The sequence below is a fragment of the Nyctereutes procyonoides genome, unplaced genomic scaffold (assembly GCF_905146905.1).
Source record: "Nyctereutes procyonoides isolate TBG_1078 unplaced genomic scaffold, NYPRO_anot_genome, whole genome shotgun sequence".
NCBI lineage: Eukaryota > Metazoa > Chordata > Mammalia > Carnivora > Canidae > Nyctereutes > Nyctereutes procyonoides.
The window spans coordinates 24,188,315-24,211,692 of NW_026575030.1; the positions used below are offsets into that span (position 1 = coordinate 24,188,315).

Here is a 23,378-nt window from a genome sequence, read left to right on the forward strand (position 1 = left end):
ACAGGCTCACGTGAGAGGGCCTACCGCAAGGGCCCTGGCTCTCGGGGGGGCACTCAGTGCTCCGCCCCAGGGGAACTTCCTCTTTTCTGCTGAGGCTCCTTAACAGCAGCACATATATATGGAGATGACAGAGTCCCTGTCTCTTCCCAGAAGAAATGTATTGTTTTTTTGTTGTTATTTTTCATTTTTTTTAAGTTGCAGAAAGATCAACTTTATTGAGGCTCCCCAGTCCTAGTTCTCTTCCTCCTGCATAGTCTCGGTTTCTCTGAGATGCCCAGTCCTCTGGGCAGTGATGAGACTCACTTTGCAGCCAGTGGGGGCATCATTGAGGATGATGTCAAGTTTGCTGATGTGCTGAAGGGACGCCCCACGGGGCTCATGGCCACACCCTGAATGTGTGGCCAGCAATCCCTCTTATCCACATACTTGTGGTAGGCACAGTGGCCTTCAGGATGGGCTTGTAAGTGCAGCCACTTCTGGCCACTCCACCGACCACAGCTCTGTTGGCTGAGGTGATGACCTTCTTGGAGCCCAAGGGCAGCTTCACTTGGGTCTCCTTGGTCTCGGGTTGTGGGAGGTGACAATGACATCATCTGTGGAGGCTCTGGCCAGCTTGCCTCTGTCGCAGCCTTTTCCTCCAGGCAACACACCCGATGGTGCCTCATAATCTCAGGAATTGTGCCCGTTGGGAGTACATGGCTGATGCTGAGCTGGGCCTTCTTGCCGCAGGACAAGAACCAGCTAATGTGGATGCTTCAGCCATGAAGGATAACTCTGTTTCTCACAGGGTAGGGATCCCAGAGGACCCCCCCCCCCCAAGCCAGAAGGGTGCTCCAGCCTATGGCATGGACAACGTCTTCCTGATACCCTTGAGGTAACTGTGCAGCTCAGAGAAGTAGGTGCGCAGGCGCAGAGTGCCTTTGGTGCTCCACGTCTGTGCCACATGGGCCAGCGCCTCTGGTTCTCCCCAGCCACAGGGTGCTTGGCAGGGCCCTCAGGGTTACTGGCAGCTGCCCAGGGACCACTGCTTCCCTGAGGGGAAGTTTTAAGGGTGCTTCTAGTCATGTATAGACTTTAAAAAAAAAAAGATTTTATTTATTTATTTGGCAGAGGCAGAGAGCACAGGCAAGGGGAGCAGAAGGGAGAGGGAGAAGCAGGCTCCCTATGGAGCTGGATGTGGGGCTCCATCCCTGGACCTTGGGATCATGACCTGATTGGAAGTAGATGCTTAACCTACTGAGCCACCCAGGCACCCCACCATGTATGGATTTAAAAGCAGGTAGCTTCTCGCTCTCCTCTATACAGTTTGAAGGTATAGTTTTTGAAAGGATTTTGTTTATTTGATAGAGGGAGAGAGAGAGAGAGAGAGAGAGAGAGCACGCGAGAGCGCACATTCATCCCCCAGGGAGGAGGGGGGAGGGGCAGAGGGAGGGGGAGAAGCAGACTAAGCCTGGAGCCCAAGGTGGCTGATCCCAGGACCCTGAGATCATGACCTGATCTGAAGTAAGACGCTTGAGCACCCCCAATTCGAAGATGTTTTGCACGGACTAACCATACTGAGGGTTCCTAAGTTCTGTTCTTGGAGCTATGTGGTAACCAGTTGTATGGCTCTCCAGTTGATCCCGTCTGGTCTCATGGTGTTAGGTGGACAGGAAACAAGGACAAATACAGGAATTCTTATTCCCTATCCTACTTCAGATTCTGACTAGGTGGAAGGAAGGGCTGGGGATCCCTGGGGGGCTCAGCGGTTCAGTGCCTGCCTTCGGCCCAGGGTGTGATCCTGGAGACCCGGGATCGAGTCCTGCATTGGGCTCCCTGCATGGAGCTTGCTTCTCCCTCTGCCTGTGACTCTCTCAATCTCTCTCTCTCTCTCTCTCTCTCTCTCATGAGTAAATAAATAAATAATCTTTAAAAAAAAAAAAAGAAAGGACTGAGGAAGTCAAGTGGAGATCTTACCTGGACCTTGGCAGTTCACTGAGGTGGTGAGTTTAGCCCCCATTATTTAGAGTTCATGGAAAACTGATGTTCTTTACCAGCAGAAATGAAAAGTGAGGTTTTCGGAGGGCTTTCCAACTTGGAATTTCCAAGTCTAAGCATCTGTAAGGCAGGGATCTTCAGATGTGTGAAGACAAGTCTGGGAATCTCTTTGTGGTAAGAGGAGGAGGACACGTAAAGTTTGAAAACTCATGTTTGTATGTTTGGAACATAAAACATTGCTATTTTAAATAATTCAGACTTAATAAGAGAGGTAGTCTTTTTAAAATTCTTATTTAATGGGTATGTGAGTGAATAAAGCTTGAGAAACTGCTTTCAGCTGTAAAAGAAGGTGCCAGAAAGCATAAATAAAATTTAATCCCAGAGTCAGCTAAATAGGGAATCGATAGCAGTTTAATTAACAGAGACATAGCCAGACCTGAGGGACAGACCATCCAGCCCAGGGACTGCCTAACTATAGCCCCAGGGGCCAAGTCCAGGCTGGCGGCTGATTTTTTTTAATGACCTATTAGCTAATAATGGTTTTTACATTCTTAGATGGTTGAAAATAAAAGAATAATGTTTCATGACACGTGGAAATTATGGGAAATCAAAATTTCAGCGTCCATAGCGTTTTATTGGAACAGAGCAATGCTCATCTGTTTGTGTATCCTCCTTTGCTGTCCTTACGCTGCAGAGACAGTGTTGAGTAGTTGTGGCCGTGTGTATCGCCAAGAAGCTTAAAGCGTTTATTATCTGACACTTCACAGAAAATAGTTGCTGACCCTCTTGGTCTAGCTCAGGGTTCGGGGAAAGAAATTCAGGCTCTGTGGGGCTAACGGGCTTGCTCAAGCTCAGATGATTAAACAGTAGTAGGTTCTTAATATTACTGATATTTCTCTTCAGCATGTCTTTTTAGTTATCATTATTATGTCAGCACTTCTCTCAATCTTTTCTACCTCCAGAGATCTTTCCTAACAGATTTCTTTTCTTTCTTTTCTTTTCTTTTCTTTTCTTTTCTTTTCTTTTCTTTTCTTTTCTTTTCTTTCCTTTTTTCTTTTCTTTTCTTTTTTCTTTTCTTTTCTTTTTCTTTTCTTCTTTCTTTTCCTTTCCTTTCCTTTCCTTTTTCTTTTCTCTTTCTTTCTTTCTTTCTTTCTTTCTTTCTTTCTTTCTTTCTTTCTTTCTTTCTTTCTTTCTTCTTTCAAGATTTTATTTATTTACAAGAGAGAAAGAGAGAGAGAGAGTGAGAACAAGCAGGGGGAGCAGCAGGCAGAGGGAGAGGGAGAAACAGGCTCCCTGCTTATCAGGGAGCCCCAACATGGGGCTGGATTCCAGGACCCCGGGATCAAGGCCTGAGCTGAAGGCAGACACATAACTGGCTGAGTCACCCGGGTCCCTCCTAAAAGAATTTTCTAGAGCATATCCACAACTATATTTTTGACAAAGACAGGATATGTTATGCTTTGCTTCTAATATCCTTTTAAAGGATAGTCAGCATTTGTGTCCTGCCTGAAATGTCTATAAATTAGTTTCCAAATCAATTAGAAGGATATTTATACCTTTTAAAGACTTTGTAGGCAATTAGAAGTCTATTGCCACCAAGTGGCCAATGGTATGTTGATTATGCTCGTCAAACTGCGCGATCATAGCATTATCCTAGTGTCACAGGGTCTCATGGTTGGACCTGAAATTCCAGCCATTTAACAATGGATTGTTAAGGAGATCATAATGCCGTCTAGTTGATTGTTAGAAATAAAAACATATATATTTTTAAAGTAAGGATACATACCTACTTAGTCACTTTTAAAGCCAGATGTAAAGACATGCAAAACTACAAATGCACTTTGGTGCTCTCCTCAGTCCTCAGTTGTTACCAATCATAGATAAAACTGGCCCTGTTAGACCAATGACACCTCTCTAACTCATTCTGTTATTTTTAATTAAGTGGCCCTCAGAGATGTCTTAAAACAGTCTGATATTTAAAGTAACCCTTGTGTGGGATCCCCGGGTGGCGCAGCGGTTTGGTGCCTGCCTTTGGCCCAGGGTGCGATCCTGGAGACCCGGGATCGAATCCCACGTCGGGCTCCCGGCATGGAGCCTGCTTCTCCCTCTGCCTGTGTCTCTGCCTCTCTCTCTCTCTCTGTGACTATCGTAAATAAATAAAAATTTAAAAAAAAATATAAATAAAGTAACCCTTGTGGCTTGCAAGGATTTATTCCTCTTTTAAAAGAGAAGTTGGTGGCCTCTGTGACTCTGCGGGCAGCCCAACAGAACGGGAGCCTGCTCACCTTCACGGCCTTTTCCTTTAGCACATGATGGTGAATTGTGTATTCATATTTTCTGCCCATTTTTATATTAAGTTTTTGGTCTTTGTTTCCTTTGATTTCTAAAAATAATTTATATATAAAATATATTGCCCATTATCTGTGATGTATGTTGCAAATATCTTTCTTGCAGTGAGTGATTTGTCATTTGACTTTACTTTTGAGGGTCTCTTACATGATGTGACAGTTTTTAATTGTTTTGTAGTCAACTTCGTCAGTGTTTTCTTTTACTGAATTTGGATTTTGAGTCATAAAAAGCCTTTTCCCACATTCAAGTTATAAAGGAATTTACCACTGATTTCATCTAGTATTTATTTGATCTTCTTATTTCTTACATTTAGAACATCTAATCCATTTGAAGTTATTTTTGTGTATGGTTTGAGGTATGGATCCAATTTTGTTTTTTTCAAAATGGTTATCAAGTTGTCCTCACACCCTATAGATGCCCCAGTGATTCTTTTTTTTAAAGATTTTATTTATTCACAAGAGACACAGAGAGAGAGAGGCAGAGACATAGGCAGAGGGAGGGGAAGCAGGAGCCTGATGTGGGACTCGATCCTGGGATTCTGGGATCATACCCTGAGCCAAAGGCAGATGCTCAACCACTGAGCCACCCAGGCACCCCCACCCCCACCCCCAGTGATTTTTGATACTATGTTGATCACATTCGAAATTTCCATATGTATGAAGGTTTAATTCGGGACTTTGTGTTCTATTCATAGATCTGCCTATTTATGTGCTAGTACCAGACTAATTATAAGAAAAGAAAAGAAAGAAAAGAAAAAAAAGAAAAGAAAAGAAAAGAAAAGAAAAAAGAAAAGAAAAGAAAGAAAAGAAAAGAAAGAAACAGTCTGGTACATTTTTGTGAGTAGTTCTTTCACAACTTTATTTTTTTAGATATGGACATTGGTCTAAGCTTTTTATCTCTACTGGAGTCAATTGTTTTTTTGGAGTCATTTTTGATAGACTGTATTTTAGAAAATTATCCATTTCATCCAGCTTTTCAAATGTATTTGCATAGTGAGGTTCAAAATATTAGCTTATGATTTAAAAAATATTTTATGCTTTAATGGTTATTATCCTTTTGGTACTTATTATTTTTATGATTTTAAAATTTTTTTCAGAGAACCAGAACTTTGATTTATTAGTTTTGCAATGTTTTTGTTCTTTAACTCATTAATTTTGGCTTTTAGATTTATTAGTTCCTTATCCTTTCTTTTGGTTACTGTTTTTATTTTTCTAGCTTTTTGAGTTGTGAATTTAACTCATTTATTTTCATTCTTAATTTTAATTGCTGTAAATGTTTATGAATTTTATGAACTATGAATTTTCCTCAGATCACAAAAGTGGATCCCATAGATTCTAATATGTAGTGTTTCTGTCTCATTATTTTTTGCAAACTAAGTAATTTTAGGGAAAACTATTAATATTTTTCTTTTCCTCCAAAAGGTATTTAATGGAAAGTTTCTTTTCTTTTTCCAAACATATGGTATTATATTAGTCTCAGGTATGCAATATAATTGTGTGCATTACTTAGTGCTCATGAAGATAAATGTACTCTTTTTTTTTTTTTGATAAATGTACTCTTAATGTCCTCCTTTATCTATTTCATTCTTCTCGCCACCCACCTTCCCTCTGGCCACCACCAGTTTGTCTTCTGTATTTAAGAGTTTTTTGTTTGTATCCTTTTTCTTTGACCATTTGTTTCTTAAATTCCACAATGAGTGAAATCATATGGTATTTGTCTTTCAGGAGTTATTTCACTTGGCATTATACTCTCTAGCTCCATCCGAGTTGTTGCAAATGGCAACACCACCACTTTCTTATGGCTGAGGGTATATATATAACACATCATCTTCATCCATTCATCTATGAATGGACACTTGGGTTGCTTACATATCTTGGCTATTGTACATAATTCTTCAGTAAACATAGGGGTGCATATCTTTTCAAATTAGTGTTTTCATCTTCTTTGGGTAAATATCCAGTAGTGGAATTATTGGATTATATGGTAATTCTATTTTTAATTTTTTGAGGAAACTCCGTACTGTTTTCACAGTGGCAGTACCAGTTTGCATTCTTACCAACAGTGCACAAAGGTTTCTTTTTCTCCACCTCTTCACCAATATTTCTTATTTCTTGTGTTTCTGATTTTAGCTACTCTCACAGGTATAAGATATCTCACTGTGATTTTGATTTGCATTTCCCTGATGATAAGTGATGCTGAGCACCTTTTCATGTGGCTGTTGGCCATCTGTATGTCTTCTTTGGGGAAGTGTTTATTCATGTTCTCTTCTCCTTTATCAGATTTAACATTTGCAAGTATCTTCTCCCATTTTGTTTTCTTATGGTTACTTTGCTGTGCAAAAGCTTTTTATTTTGTGTAGTTCCAATAGTTTAATTTTGCTTTTGTTTCCTTTGCCCAATAAGACATAATTAGAAAAAGGTTTCTATGGCCAATGTCAAAGAAATGACTGCCTGTGTTTTCTTCTGAACATTTTATGGCTTCAGGTCTTGCATCTAGGTATTTAATTCATTTTTAGTGTGTTTTTGTGTATGGTATAAGAAAGTAGTACAATTACATTCTTTTGCATGTAGCTATTCAGTTTTCCCAGCACCATTTGTTGAGGAGACCATCTTTTCCCTATCGTATAGCCTTGCCCCATTTGTCATAGATATATTGACCATGGTGTGAGTTTATTTCTGGGCTCTCTGTTCTGTTTTATTGATTGTCCTATTGATCTGTTGTTGTGCCAGTGCCATGATGTTTTGGTTATTACAGCTTTGTAGTGCATCTTGAGATCTGGGGTTGTGATACATTCAGGATTATTCTTCTTTCTCAAGATTGCTTTGGCTGTCTGGGGTCTTTTGTGGTTCTATACAAATTTTATTATTTTTTGTTCTAGTTCTGTTAAAAATTGTTGCACTAAATCTGTAGATTGCTTTGGGTAGTATGGACATTTAAACAATATTGATTCTTCCAATCAGGGAGCATGGTCTATCTTTCCATTTGTTTGTGTCCATCTTCATTTTCCTTCATCAGTGTTTTATGATTTTCAGAGCGCAGGTCTTTCACTTCCTTCGTTAAGTTTATTCCTAAGTATTTTATTATTTTCGGTACAATTGTAAATGGGTTTGTTTCTTAATTTCTTTTTCTGCTATGTTTAACAGAAGGCTTCTTAACCTCAAGGTGGAATTGCCTCTTTGGTTTTGGTTTTGGCATTAATGTCTAGTTTTATTACATTGTGATTATCTTAAATCTCTTTTTAAATAGTACGCATCTGTTTTTCCACTGATTTATTGAAGAAACTAGATCATTTATCTCATGTTGTTACGTATCTTGGATTTGGCTGCTTGCTTCCTCATATTGTCATTTAACCTTTTTTTTATATTCCATGTTTTCTGTAAATTGCTAGTTACACCTCAGGCTTGATTAGATTTAGGTATAATGTTTTATGCAGTAATATTCATGGGGATGCTACATACTTCCTATTGTGATAGATCATGAAACATGTAATGTTGTTCCACTTCAGTGATACAGATAATTATTCGCTGGGTTTAGGTGAGTAAGCCTGATCCTCCATTGTAAACTTGACTGTCAGCCTTTCGTGTAATAGTTTTAGTATCCACTGATGTTGTACCCTTGACCTATTATTTTATTAGATGTAGCAAAACAATGATTTTCCTTTTCACTCCTTTTGTTATTTTTGGTTGTTGTGGTTCTGTTTATTTTTTGATAGCTTTATTAAGGTATAATTGATGGATAATAAAATATGTATATTTTAAGCATACAGTTTAATTAGTTTGACATATTTATACACTTACATTATTATATAATGCATTATTTAATATTATATATTAATAACTAAATTTTTCTATAAAGAAGAATTTTTCATCATCAATTATTAGCTTACCCTAAAATTCAGTTAGTTCATATAGGGAAAGTCAAGCTAACTGTTGATTCTTTCACTTAATTTATCAGTTAACAGATAATAATTTGATGCTGTGGAAACTTCCTGTAGTAAAAGTTTTTTTCCAACACTTTCTTGGAAGCGGTGGATTGGAAGGGTATTATTATGAAGCATGCATTTTTATATATTTGAAATGTTTCAGTCAATTATAGTCACTGTCTTTTTATTGCTGCTTATGTTGGCTATTATATCTTTAAAATAGAATTTCAATAGTCTTTGATAGCTTCTTTGCTTTTTTGACACAAAAATGTCATAGATTCATCTTGTATATTTTCTGCCACAAACCTGGCATCAGCCATTTATCTAAGGATTCTTAGAAAGGATCAAGTTAGTGGGGATTGGTAATTAGAGCTATGAGCCTTTATGTTTTCATTCTTAATCCTTCTAAAATGATATATTGGTTCATTACTGACATACTTTAATGATATAAATTATTGAATTAATGCCTCTTATATTGTTTAAGCTAATGGTGTTTAGGTTTGTTTTTTAAATATCAGAGCTAAGTAATAATCTATGGGTATTTAAAGTAACATTGTTATATCTTGCCTGTTATCTTTACTCATGTAGTCAGATTTTTAAAAATTTATTTATTTATTTATTTATTTATTTATTTATTTATTTATTTATTGTCAACGGGGGTGGGGGGGAGGAGTAGAAGGAGAGGGAGAGAGAGAATCCCAAGCAGGCTGCATGTTGAGTGTGGAGCCTGACAAGGGGCTTGATTTCAAGACCCTGAGATCATGAACTGAGCCAAAATCTAGAGTCAGATGCTTTACTGACTGAGTCACCTAGGGTGCCCCTGTAGTCAGATTTTACTTTCCAGAAAAACTACTTAGAAAGGGCACTGGTACCAACAAGTTGGGAGACCAGGGAACTCAGGGTCACTCTACAGGGTGTATGAACTTGATTGAACCACCATCTCTCTGTTGTAAATTTTGGACTCCTCTCTACTTAGGCAGGGGTAAAGACAATGACCTATCTTTGAGGACAGCTGATGGCTATATATGCTATTGGTATGTAGTACCCATGTATTGGACATTGACAATCAGTCTAGCCAGATAAGTAAAGACAGCCAAGAGAGGTGATAAGAGTGGCCAGATAAGTTAGAGATACTTGCTCCTTTTTACCTTTCAGCCCAAGAAGAGGGAGAGGGGTAGGAGTGAAAGAATAGACCATAGCCATTTCTCATTCTGAGTCTCTCAAGCCAAAATTGGCCTGTTGATGGGATGAGGAGAAGGTGTCATCATCAAATTGGATCTGAAATTCAAATTTTACTAATACTAGGATATTTAATAAATAAAAGTATCTGGAAAGACATAGGTTTTGCCCAAAATGTTGTTAAGGGATGGGAAAAAAAGATTCAGTAAAGCCTGGTCAAAGACAGTGAGGGATGGGAGAAAAGTAAAACTGAGTACGTAGCCCATTGTGTTCAGAATGTGCAATAAACCAGGTGTATTTTGTAACCATAATGGGAAAGGTTACATTTTTTGTGCATCAATATAAGAAACCGAGATTCTGGAATAGAAAATTTAGAAAGATTTTCTGTACTTAAGAGATTGATAATCTCCCCCACCTACTCATTTCAGGCTTTTCCTGTAATTCAGTTATTATCCACTAGGTGGCAGAAGATATCTTGGTTATGTTATCCACAAGTTCAAATTCTAATTTTATGCTCAGCTTTCATTGTAGATTTTAGCTGTATGTTTTTCAAATAAAAACTAGCAACATTATTTAAGTATTTTAATAGAAGCTTTAAGTATACTTTAATACAAATAGGAAATATAGATCAGGGATGCCTGGGGGGGCTCAGCGGTTGAGCGTCTGCCTTCCACGGGCCTCATGATTCCGGGGTCTTGGGATCGAATCCCACGTCAGGCTCCCTGCATGGAGCCTGCTTCTCCCTCTACCTGTGTCTCTGCCTCTCTCTGTGTCTCTCATGAATAAATAAATAATATCTTTTTTTTTTTAAAAGGAAATGTTGATCAGTCAAAAAAAAAGTCTAAAAGGCAAACTACATAGAGGTCTTTTTCATTATATTGCTAGCTAATTCTGTTCTTATCTCTAGACTGACTAGAATATTTTTTAATTCCCTCTGATGTCGTTTTAGAGTAATATGTCAATGGGAAATGGCCGGCACAGTTCTGAGACGTCAAATTGGATAACACAAATTTATTGCAGTTTCCCTCTGCTACTGGTTCTAGGATGTTGGGGTTTAGGGAATAATTTTTGTGTCTGTCTTTTTTTTTTTTTACTTGTTCATAAGTTTCCATTTCTTATTTTCAGAGTTTCATTTTTATCCCTTCTATTGGCAAAACCAAGAAATGAAAATCTCTGACCTGCTGAGACCAAAAATCCCCATTCCACCAGGTTACTTTCTTCAATCAGTGGGCAGTAATTTTCCACTGATTCACAGAATGACATCACTATTTTCCCATCAGCTTTCTAACTGGAAACTCATTTAAACTACTTCACATATGATAGTACTTATCTTGCCATATCCTAGCCACAACTCTGAGTTCATACAAATGATTTTAGAAAGTTCTGTACACAAAGGGCATTTTAAACCAAAATGTAAAATTTCTGAGCAATAGTTCAACAAACATGTATAAACGGTTCTAGAAAATAAATTCCCCGCTTTTTATTACAAAGTTTCTAAACATTAAAAAAATAGTGCAATAAATACCCCTACACCAGTACTCAAATAATTAGTATTTTCCACATATTTAAGTATATATATTTTTGGTGAAACACTTTAAAATTGCAGATACTGTGACTATTTATCCCTGAAGAGTAGAGGCATGTCCCCTAAAACGAGGACATTCTCTTACATAACTGTATTATTACTCCTAATAAAAAATTTTAAAAAGATTTAATTTATTTATTTGAGAGAGATCTAGAGAGGGAGACAGAGCACAGAGGAAGAGGGAGAAGCCGACTCCCCACCGAGCAGGGAGCCTGATGCAGGGGTCCATCCCAGGACCCTGGGATCATAACCTGAGCCAAAGGCAGATGCTTAACCTTCTGAACCACCCAGGTGCCCCACCCCTAAGAAAATTAATACTTCCTTAATTTTATCTTATAACCAGTCTATATTTACATTACCCCAACTTTCCTCGTTTAAATTTAACACATTACTTTTGGTTACTATTCAGAATATTATAATCTAGAAAGGTTAAAAAAATTTTTTTAAATAATGGTACTTTTCTTTCAAAGACTTTATTTATTTATTCATGAGAGACACAGAAAGAGAGAGGCAGAGGTACAGGAAGAGGGAGAAGCAGGCTCCATGCAGGGAGCCCGATGTGGGACTCGATCCTGGGACCCCAGGATCACGCCCTGAGCCAAAGGCAGACACTTAACCACTGAGCCACCCAGACACCCCATGGTACTGACTTTTTGAAGAGACCAGTACGGTTGTCTTATAGAATGCCCGATATTTTGGATTTGTGTGACTTCTCCTTATAGTGTCACTTGACTCTAAGAGTATATAGTCAAATTAATTTGATGACAATCAATTCCTTATTACCATGTGAAAGTTTTCAGAAGTTGCAGTGGTTTGAAGCCACAAAATGTTTTTACTCCCTCTTATAGTTCTGGAAGGCTTGCAACCAGAGAGTGCCAGAGCAGGAAAGGCCACCCCAACCGACACATTAGGAAGGGTATAATAGATTTCTATTGCTGCTGTTACAAGTTGCCACAAATATGGTGGCTTAAAAGAGTGCAGATTTGTTATAGTTCTGGAGATCAGAAGTCCAAATGGGTCTTGGTTAAATTTTTTTTTTTTTACGAATCCTCCTTTATGGGAGGGAGGCTGAGAAACAAAAATTTATTGTATGGGGAGCCCCCAGAAGCCTTCTCCCCAGGAACCTTTGGGGACCATGGGGAGGGGCATGGAGGCTCCAGGAGCTTCCTGAGAGGGCCGTGTGTTGGGGTGGGGAGGCGACACATTCAGTCCCAGGCACACTGAACATCTGCTCAGGAAGGGAGGCGCCAGACAGACCCCCTTCCAAGGAGGGGGTGCAGGAAGGCACAGCGGCAGCGAAGGTGTTGGCAGGGCTGTATTCCTTTCTGAAGACTAAGGGAAACTTTGTTCCTCACTTTTTCCAGCTTCTCTAGGTGATGCCTTGGCTTATGGTCACTTCCTTCATCTTCAAAGTCAGCAGTGTAACATCTTTAGGTCTCTCTCTGACCCTGACCATGACTTTCCTGCTTCCCTCTTCCACTTATAAAAACTACTGTGATTACACTGGGCCCACCTGAACATAATCTAGGATATTCTTCCTATTTCAGCTAATCAGAATCTTAGTTCCATAAGAGCCTAATTCGTTCTTGCCATGTACATAACATATTCAGAGGTTCCAGGGTGTAGGTTGAAAACATTGTTTGGGACCACTCTGCTGCCTATGATAGGAGGTGACCCAACAAGGATTTATAAGTTACTCTCAAGAATCTTTTCAATACCCTGCAAACTTATATGTTTATTTTGCATTGGAATTCAGTAAAAGGTGGCCCTTTGATGAACTCTGGTATAACTGAAGTCAGATAGTTTCATTTGCTAGTTTTATTTTGATAAGGAAGTAAATGTTTTCCTTGACTATAATTGAAGCATCTAAATGGCTCCAATCTTGTAATTCACTTTGACTCAACCTCTTAAATTCTAGGTTTCTTCTCCTGTCACTTCCAGTTATGGTGAACAATTCCATAAATGTAGGTGGGTCACACATACCTCCTTCTGGGTTATCTGTTCAAGTCAGAACTGAAGTGGGTCATGCTATTGACATCCAGGCTCATGTTGGGTCAAGACTTAATACTTGACCAAGAGGTGAAGTTCTGGTGTGTGGTATAGGGCCACTTAGCATCCACAGGGCCTTCTGGGTGCTGACCTCTTGTTATGATAATTTTTATAACTGCTAATACAATAGAAATTTTGTTTCTGGCTCAAATATTTTTCTCAGACTTAAGAAAAACGAGACTAATTGATGCCTTATTAATGCAATAAAATCTGTCCCACTAATGTTGATGGGGTTTTTCTGAAATGGCAAATAAAAATTGTTGGATATCATTGGTCAGGTAGGGAAATCTAGGGAAAGGAAAATGATAAGGTTTTTAGTTAGTAGAGTGCAATGTTTTAAGGTGAATTTAGGTGGATTTTGGGGGCAGGAAGGCAAAATAAGAAGGAAGAAACTATAGAATCTTGGGCAGACAACAGTTTGTCAAGCTTAGAAAATATCTGGAGTTGAACCAGAGGCTTCAATTTAAGTTAAAATGTCTACTTTTGGGTGCCCTGATTATGAGGGCTACTCTGCAAGTTAATGATATTATAATGGGAAAATCCACAACCTCCACCTTGAGAAATATCTGGAAGAAGTTTGGGAGGGGCTTGTGCAGTAAACCAAGGAAGTGATTTTGAGGACATGGTCTTGGATTCCAAATAACAGTGATTATATAAACCTGTGAGCTCAAGAACATCTCGGGAACCTCAGCTATGTTGAAAGTCCCAAGAAAGTGGTTGTGTCAGGGGGAGTAAACTAGTGTTTTTGTGTATCCACATTGTGTTATTTGCTCTGCCCAGTGGCCACTGCTACTTGGGTGGGAACCTCAGGGCGATGGGAACTTGGAGCTTATTCTTCAGCGTGTTCTTAGACCCTGACTAAGCGGGCCACCTGCATGAGCAAACAGAGAAAGTAGAGATACTGGAGAATGTGCATCACCCACATTAAGGAACCTGCTGGAAATAGGACCCCAGCAATGGAGGGGGGTCTCAAAGGAACACATGTAAATACTCATGAGCAAGAGTAATCTGTAAGCACCTGCTGGTACCAGTCAGTATGGGGACTTTCAGGCGCAGTTTCCTTTTTCTTTCCCTCTGTGCCCCATCCATGAGGAGTTTAGCCAGATGTGTAGGGAGGAGAGGGCATAGCACCTGTGTGATAAATAGAGAAATGGCTTTCCTGACTTTCCTGACTAAGGGCTCCTCTCTTCGGCAGGAGGCCTGAGTTGAGGGAAAGGGATGGGGACTAAATTAAACCAAGAGTTTGTAACAAGAAACCAGACATTTGAATTACTCATTAGGAACTCGTATCACTTAACAGTTACCAGAAAAATCGTACCTAAGTTTTTACTTAGGGAAAAGAGAACTAACCCCATGGAACAGATTTAGGTGGAAGGGAAACAAAAATAAAGTTCCTTTAGGATTATATCCCATGAGTTTGCTTTTTTAATATGATTATTACAGTTGTGAAAGTTTAGGACATAGATGTCTGGTGCCTTAGTTAGCAGGCTAGGGGAGAGGGGAAAGGTCAAAAGAGATTGGGGGACACTAATAATACCCTATTTGTTTTATATTTTGGTTAAAGTTTACTTACTACACCTGTATAACAAAGGAAGTGTGTTTTAAAATTATTCAAATTATTCTTTGAATGTTTTACCTTCCACCTTATTTTTAAAGTTTTTTTTCTTTTCTTTTCTTTTTAAAGATTTATTTGTCTTTAGAGAGAGAGGACACAAGCAGGAGGTGCAGGAGAAAGAATCCCCAGCAGACTCCTTGAGGGGCTCCATCCCAGGCTCCACTCAGGGCTCAACCCCACAACCCTGAGATCATGACCTGAGCCAAAATCAAGAGTCTGATGCTTAACTGACCTAGCCAGGCAGGCGCCCCCACCTTCTACCTCATTTAGGGTCACGTAATATTGGCCAGGGTATAGGGAAATGGATTAACACTCTCCATATCTTATCCAGTCAAGAATTCTGATGGATTTAGCTCAAGAGCCCATAAATGATTTCCTCTAACCTAACCTACTGTCCACTATAGTCTTGGCTTTATTAGCCCTTACATCGTAGCTAAAATACCACAGGGAAGGCTGTTTCTTTGTCTGTTCCTCCTTCCCTCTCTTCCACCCTCCCTTATTTCAACGATATTTTATAACATTGCAAAAGAAAGAAGCAAACAGACAATATTTTCCTTTCCTGTATTTTCTCTTCTTCTTTTTCAGTGAAACTACATTTGTATTATTCTGTGCAGTATTCTGTGTCCTGCACTCCCCCTTAACATTACTTCTAAACTTGATGACATGTCTTGATATAGTGCACACGCTTGTCATAGCTGTTGTTCGTGGGCCCTCCTGCAATGGGATTATAGTATAATTTACTTAGCCATGGCCTGGATGTGGGGCATCTGGATTCTTTCCTGTTTGTACCACAGAACATCAGCAGTGTGTGAGTGCTCTCTTGGGTGCAGGTTCCAGGCATGTGGCTCAGGTGGGTTCTCACGTAGCTGGAACATGTTGCTGCTAATTCACTGTTTCCTGTTGGATTATTTCCTTGGGAGTGTATACATAAAAGAGAAATTACTGGCACAGAGGCTGAGAAGATCTCCTAAAAGACTTTTAAACTTTTTGCCAAAGGACAATCCAGAAGATGAACCAGCCTGAAGTTAGTGTGTCTAAGAGAGGACCTCAGAAGATCCAGGGGATTGGCCAGCCTCCAAGAAGGCCTTGCTGATATGCTTTAAGGAATTACTTTTTGAACTTTGTTGTAAAGGTCTGAATTTTATTTGAATATTTTTGCTTTTTACTAAAATTTTGGCTGCTTGGCAGACTTTCAGGTTCTCTTTGTTTGAGTGTTTGATGGACTGACTTCTTTTATGACAACTTGGGGCCAGTCAAATCACCGATATTCTATTGTGTGATTTTTTTTTTTTAGCTGATCAATTCTTTCTTATTTTCTTGGCTGATTTTTAAACATTTTCTATTATGGAAAATTTTAAAAACTACAAAAATAGAAGGAGTAGAAATATGGAGCCCCATGTACTCATTATCTGCTTCACCAACCATTAACTTTCTGTTGCTCTTTCTTTTCTTATCTCCCTATATACTTATTTTTTCCGTGCATTGTGATATTTTATTTTATTTATTTACTTTTAAAGATTTATTTATTTGTTTTGGAGAGACAGAGCACGCACCAGTATGGGGGGCGGGTGGGCAGAGGAGGACGGGAAGAGAAAGAGTTTTGAGCAGACTTTGTGCTGAGTGCCGAGCCCTGTGCAGGGGCTTGATCTAATGACCCCTGAGATCACAACCTGAGCGGAATCCAAGAGTCAGATGCTTAATGGACTGCACCACCCCGGCGCCCCAACACATTGTAACATTTTAAAGCAAATCCCAGACATCATATGATTTCACTCATAAATACTTCACTCTACATCACATCTTATTAGATGATCACAGTGCATATGGCAAAGCCAATAGAATAAAATGTTGACAGCGAATTTGGGTAGAAGGGATATATGTGGTCTTTGTATGACTTATCTTTACAAATTTTCTGTAAGTTTGAAATTATTTCTAAATAAAAACTAAAAAAACAAAAATGAAAACATCCCATCCAACCAAACAAAAAATATGACCACATCTGATAATCCAAGAACAGTTTTTTTCTTGTTTTACTATAAACCATGCCCTTGGAAAGAAATTACAAGGAAAACTCAGATAAATATTAAACAGAAAATAAAATCACTCACAATTCTAACACCCAGACACAATCACTATTTAATGATCATGTATTTTTCTCCAGGCTGTTGAACAGACACAGATACACACAAAATATGCCTGTCATTTAAAAAATCAAGTAGTACTAATGGGCTTATAATCAAGCACATAATTCCCATCATCCCATCCCCTCCAGTTTCACTGCCTGAAGTCCCTGGTCCTGTGTTCTCTCTCTTATCTCTAGCAGGTTCTAATGGCAGCTCTGTTTTCAGGATGGTACTTTCTTATCTATCACAGCTGTTAAGATGAAAGGGAATCCTACTTTTCTTACCTTTTGTCAGGAGAATGTGTTTTTCATTCTGTGTTTGATCTTTAAAATGTTTTGATTGTGGGCATTGTGTACTGCAGATTGGCTTGTCCATCATCCACTGTGACCTCTTTTTTTTTTAAGATTTTATTTATTTATTCATGAGAGACAGAGAGAGAGAGAGAGAGAGAGAGAGAGAGAGAGAGAGGCAGAGACACAGGCAGAGGGAGAAGCAGGCTCCATGCAGGGAGCCGGACGCAGGACTCCATCTGGGGACTCCAGGATCATACCCTGGGCCAAAGGCAGGCGCCAAACCTCTGAGCCACCCAGGGATCCCTATACGGTGATTCCCCCCCCCCCCGCCCCCCAGCCCCGGACCTCTTTCTACCACGTCTCCCTATACCGTAGAGGCTGAACAGCAAAAGCCACATTACCACACTCCCTTGCACACAGCCAGTGGGAGGCCTGGAAGGTTGATGTGAATGGGGCCGAGCACAGTGGCAGAAGGGTTTGGTTCCTCCAGTTACAGTGAAGAGTCTTGTGTTCAGTTCCCTGTGCCATGGGTGTAAATGGAAGACAGGGGAAGTAGTGAAGTTTTTGCCAGAAGAACCCCAGGGAGGGATTTTTGCCAGAAGAACCCCAGGGAGGGATTGGGATATTTCTCCTAGCTGCCTTGTTCCTGATTGTAGCATCCTGGCTTGGGTTATCATATATTTATATGCATCTCAACACCCTATAACAAATCTGTTGTTGTTTAAACCAGCTAGAATGAATTTTTTGGTCTTCAAATAGGAAACTGGATAGAATTATTGAATTCTATGATACTTCTTGAGATTCTAAAAGCAAAACCTCGAAACTTTTAGTCATCTGTGGTTTTATTTATTTTTTAATTAATTTATTTATTCATAGGCAGGCACTAAACTGCTGAGCCACCCGGGCTGCCCTGATCTGTGGTTTTAATGGTTTTCTATATCTTCCCCATACTCTTGAAGGAGGATACTTTTACATCAGTTATTTTATTTGCCAAATAACTAATTATGGCAGGTAATATGTATCCTCTTTACATCAGAAACGGAGACAAATGAGTTTGGACACTAACTACCTCACCTAAGGACATGTAGTTTATCTGTTATTCATGACTAACAATAAAAAATAGACCCTAAGATTCCTGGAACCAATTATAGCTCTAGCAAAACTTTAAAGGAGTGGCAACTGACCTAACTGGGTGATTCCCAACTAATATAGTTTGCTTGTCTGTTTAAAACTTCACTCATGGCAATTTAAAATTCTTTTCTTAATTTTTCTTATATAATTCTGTGCTTAATGTACAAAATTTGGGAACTATAGATAATTCTAAGGAGGTAAAAATGATTAGTCCACCACCAAACAGCAATGTCTATTATTGGAATGTTCTCACAGGTCAGATAGAAATAAAACATTTAAAGAAAATTGGGAGGTTTTGAGCAATAACCACATCTTTGGGTTGATGTGAAAAAGAACAACAAACACATTCTTCCAAAAACATTGCTTGACACTTTAGTCACGGATCAAGTCCTGTACTGACCCTGAGGGTTATTCTTGGGCTTTGATCTCTTACCTATTTCCATTACACCCACAAACATTTGCACTTCAAGTGCTGGGAACTCTGTCCTAGGGTTAATTGTTTTATGGTTTCTAGCCTCCTGCTCTAGCTAGTTATTCACATAGCTAGTGCCCCAATTTCAGAGGGAACAGCTGGTGATAATTTCTATGGCTTCCCCACCCACTTCCTCTAATCCAGCTTTTGGCATAAACAGGTATGCCAAACTCCACTACTCCAAACTCCCCCCATTCTTGTGCATGATTCAGGGAGGGGACAGATGTGGTGGTCATTCCAAGCAGAGGAGGTGGTCCTCCTTGTCGACTTGATGCCTGGGTCACAGTTGTCCTGCTAGTCCCTAAATACACCTTCATGCTGGTTCTGCACAGTCTCTTGCCCCCACTTGGCTTCTTCTAGTAGGTCTCTACTTCTTACACACTCGCTGAGCAGCTCCCTTCAAGGCTAAAACTCTTCTCCCTGTCTTTGGAACACACCTTTGTTCCCACGACTCATCCTCCCCTATACTTGTTGTATCCCTGACCCCTACCTCACTCCTTGCATGATAGCAAAGTTCTCATTCAACTGCTAGAATTTCCCCGTGATCCAGGACAGGAAAGCCAGGGTTTCCTGGACACCGATGATCTCATTACAACAACTTTCTTCCACCTACCCCAATTCCACCACCTTCAAGATACACCTTTGTCTCCAGTGGACGCCAGAAGTGACCATCCAGGCTCAGAGCAGGGGTTAATCAGCACCCCCCCTAACGTTCTGTTGCTCTGCTAGCCCAGATGTGTTCAAATGCAGGAGATGGAGGAAAACTGGCTTCGTGCAGGGCTAGCCCACAGCTTTAGCCAGGCCCGAAGGAGAAATTACACTGCCGATAAGTGGACCTTTAAGGAGAAAAATGGAGGGAACCCTGATTTCCCCAGAATTGAAACTAATGCAGTTAGACAACCTTTAGTGATCACAGGGACTTTCAGAATGATAATGTTACATGCTTTTCGTTACCTGTAAAGTTCTAATGTAAATTCTTAAAATTTTCTGGCAAACTTTTTCATTTGAGTGAAAATCCTTCATAACTATATAATTCATTTTTATTTTCAAAAGAAAGATAAACAGTTTCCCATTGCCATTGGACTCTAAAAATCTTAAAAATAAAAACCTCCTGACTGTCTTACACAAGAAAGAAAATAAACCCTCATTTGTTGAAGCTAGTGTTTTTTTTTTTTTTTTTTTTTTTTTTTTTTTTTTTTTTTTTTAGATTTCTGCTACTAACAGATAATAGATTGGGAGCAAATGGGTGTTGTCTAAAACTGAAACCCAGAAAGACTAAGAACACAAAGTTTATACTTCCCCAAATAGATCTGAAGGAATAGAATATAGGTCAGAACTTTCTTTTGGGAGGAGAGAGATAGAGCTAGTTGGTGGCGAGAGCAGTAGAGTAAGAGCAGATGGATCTCTGAGAAAGGGGCTGGCCTGTCCCTGAGCTGAAAAAGCTCAGCAAAGGGAGATAGTAAAAATGTATTAGTTTCCCATTTTTTCTGTAACAGTACCATAAACTCAGTGGCTTAAAACAACATAAATTTATTAGAGTTCTGGAGACCAACGCTCCAAAAAAGCTCTCAGTGGGCTAAAATCAAAGTTTTGATAGAGCTGGTTCCTTCTGGAAGTTGTGGGGAGAATTGGTTCTCTCGCCTCTTCTGGCTTCTAGAAGCTGTCTGTGTCTCTTGGCTCCTGGTTCCCTTCCATATGCAAAAGCAGCAATGATCTGTGGAGCCTTTCTCACATCACAATATTCTGACACTGATTCTCTGCCTTCTTCCTCTTCCACTTTCCAGGAGCTGTGATTACCTTAGGCCCAACTGGATAGTTCAAAATAATCCTCCCTGTCAACATCAGCTAATTAGCAACCTTAATCCCATCTGCAACCTTAATTCACTCTTGCCACATAATTTATCATCATAGGTTCTGAAGATTAGGATGCGGGCATCTTTGGGGGACTGTTACTCAGCCCTCAACAAATGCCTTTGCAGATTGGGAGACTCGTGCTCTGTTTTCCCTCTGGCGCCTGTGAAACCTAGTCTCAGTGAACTCTCCACACCAGCATGGGGAGGCAGCAATGAGGTGGAGGCCAGGAGGGAGGGAGGAGCCTGTTCCAGCAATTTCCAGGCCCCAGTGTCCTCCACTCATGAGAAAGCTGGCAGGCCTGGGAAGAGCCTAGCAGTTGGGACAAAGCAATGCAGCTGTGAAAATCACTGTGGATCCCATGACTGGAGACCATGTGGGGATGCGAGGCCTCAGAGGATGCCAGTGTGGAGGCATAAAAGCTACTGAGGGCCGGATAAGGATGTTCTCAGAGACGTCAGTAGGGGTTGTTGATATTTGAGGGACATCACCTCCCTTTTCACTAAAAGTCCTCATGGAAGAGGGGGAGGGAAGAAACCTCTGAGCTGACCCCCAGAAATCTGAATCAGTTCAGAAAACTCTGAAGTTACTGGGAAAACCCCAATTTAATGAAGATGAATTTTCTGTCACTAGGCTGGATGGAAATTTGATATAGAAACTAGGTTGTTACAGAAAAATAAGGTTCGTGTATTACACCCCTGATTTTGTCTGGGAGTTGTGCCTGCAACATGCAGATGAGGGCAATGATGTCGAGCCCACCGTTCTGACAAGAATATTGGGAAATACTACTCTATTTGTAAGCACTTGGCGAAATGGGGCTTAGTGTAAATGTTGCATGTTTTCCTTGAGGAGCCTCCTCTGGATCAGCAACTGGGTGACCTGCATGTTGAAGGACGAGGGTGTGACATGTTACACAGCAAAGTAATTGTCTTGCTATGTGGCTATTTTGACACATAAAAGCCAAGCCGTCAAACTTTTCAACTTCCTTTTCTTTTTTTTTTTTAAGGTGAAGTAAAATATTAAATATAATTCTTCATTCAGCTCTGAGCCTTGCTCAGAGGCATGACCAGGGCAGGAGCAGCAGGCAGGGCCCATGGCTGGTACCTTTCCTGGCTTGAGGAGCGGAGGCCTTACCAGCGACTTCCTGTGTGAGGCCTCCTCTGTGTCTCGCAGTAACGTTACCCACGTGGTGTCCTTGAATGGCTCTTGGTCCAGATTAACAACCATCACATCAACAAATTGCTTTAAAAAAAAATCACGGAAAGGGAGGCAGCTCTTTGGAAGAAAGTGGTCAGAGGAAGAAGTCATCAAGAGCTGGAAAGTTGAGGCCTCCCACAGATTTAATTGCTATATTTTGACTTTGCTTAAGAGCAGCATTTAGAGTGACATGAGAAATTATTGCCAGACTGGTGACATTCTTTCCTTGGTGCTGGAACCATAGAAGCAGAGCATGGGGACTCCAGGGGTCTGATAGACTTTTTGGCTTTGTCACCAAGAGCCAGCCTTACTAGGACTGACCTCTTGAACTGGGTCCCAGAGTTCTTGGGGTTATTATGAAGAAAGTTTTTGTCATCAGTGGGCTTATTGTTAAAATCTGAATGGCAAACACGGAAGCTTTGTTTTATATTCTAAGCAAGTGAAAAAAAATGGCAATATCAGTGATAATATTAACTAATATTTATTGTTTTCTATGTGCTAGGCACCACGCTAAAGTACTCTACATACATCGTCTTGTTTAATTCACATAAGCGCTCTGAGGGGAAAGAGTGATTATTACCTCTTAGAGACAAACAAGCTGGGGCTTAGCAATCAATGTTAAGGTTCCCGGCCTGTGGTCACCCACCTTGTTAGAGACTGGCTGGAACCCAGGTCTCTCTGGCTCCAGAGCCTGAATGCTCAGAAGTACGCCATTCAACCACTTTAACCTCCATGGGCAGACTCCCACCGCTGGAGGGACTACAGGTGTGGCATTTGGTGAGGGCAGTGGGGGTGATGCCAGGCTGGGGTCCTGTGAGAGCTCTCTTGGAATCATACTTTCCTACCCCAGCGATTGGTAGGGGCTAACGATTGGGAGCTTATTCTCCACAGGGTGAGGTGGGGATCTGGCTTCAGAAGGACCTGGGGGCAGGGATGGGGGGCAACTTCCGGATCCCTGGAACTCACTTGGGCTTGGCTCATGGAGGTGAGGGTGGTGGGCGAGGCAAGGGCGGGCAAGGAGCTCAATAATACTGCCTTATATTAAACAGACTGTGACATTTTTTCCAGTTTATATTGTCCATGAACTATTATAACAGAAGCACTTTCTTAAAGATAAAACTACATATAGCAATATTAATTACAGATACAGCTCATTGGATTCATGCAGTCCCTTCCCAACAATTTGAGGTGATTCTTGTGATCCTGGAATCTAAACATGGCATCATTATTACATTCTTGACCAAATGCGTTGGTACAGGAGGGATGCTAACCTTCTAGATGTCACATGATAGCAGCAGCAAGTAGGAGACCAAGTATCTTGTGGTTTTCATAAATAGGAGGGGACATGTTCGCCTTACGGCTTTGAACATTTGAAGTTCTTCCCATTGTCAAGGTGCTGGGCAGCACTGCGGACGTTCTGTCTCTCAGACTCTTAAATCTAGTGGTGGCCAGTCTGATGTTTTGTCACTCGGCACACTTTGGTCTCTGGGCCAGGCTGTCGGCAATGTTCAGAGCAGTCATTTCGGTGTTACGAAAAGGAGGAGGGAATCGGTGGGTGGCACACAGCCTTGGTTTCACCTCTGGGCTAGTGGGCGGGATGGAACAGAGGAAGAGAACAGGGAAGGGACATGAATG

General features: G+C 40.4%; 1 pseudogene; it reads right to left on the reverse strand.

The window, feature by feature from the left end:
* Positions 1-231: 231 nt before the first annotated feature.
* LOC129503700 (60S ribosomal protein L8-like) lies at positions 232-23,264 on the reverse strand (annotated as a pseudogene).
* Positions 23,265-23,378: the final 114 nt, after the last annotated feature.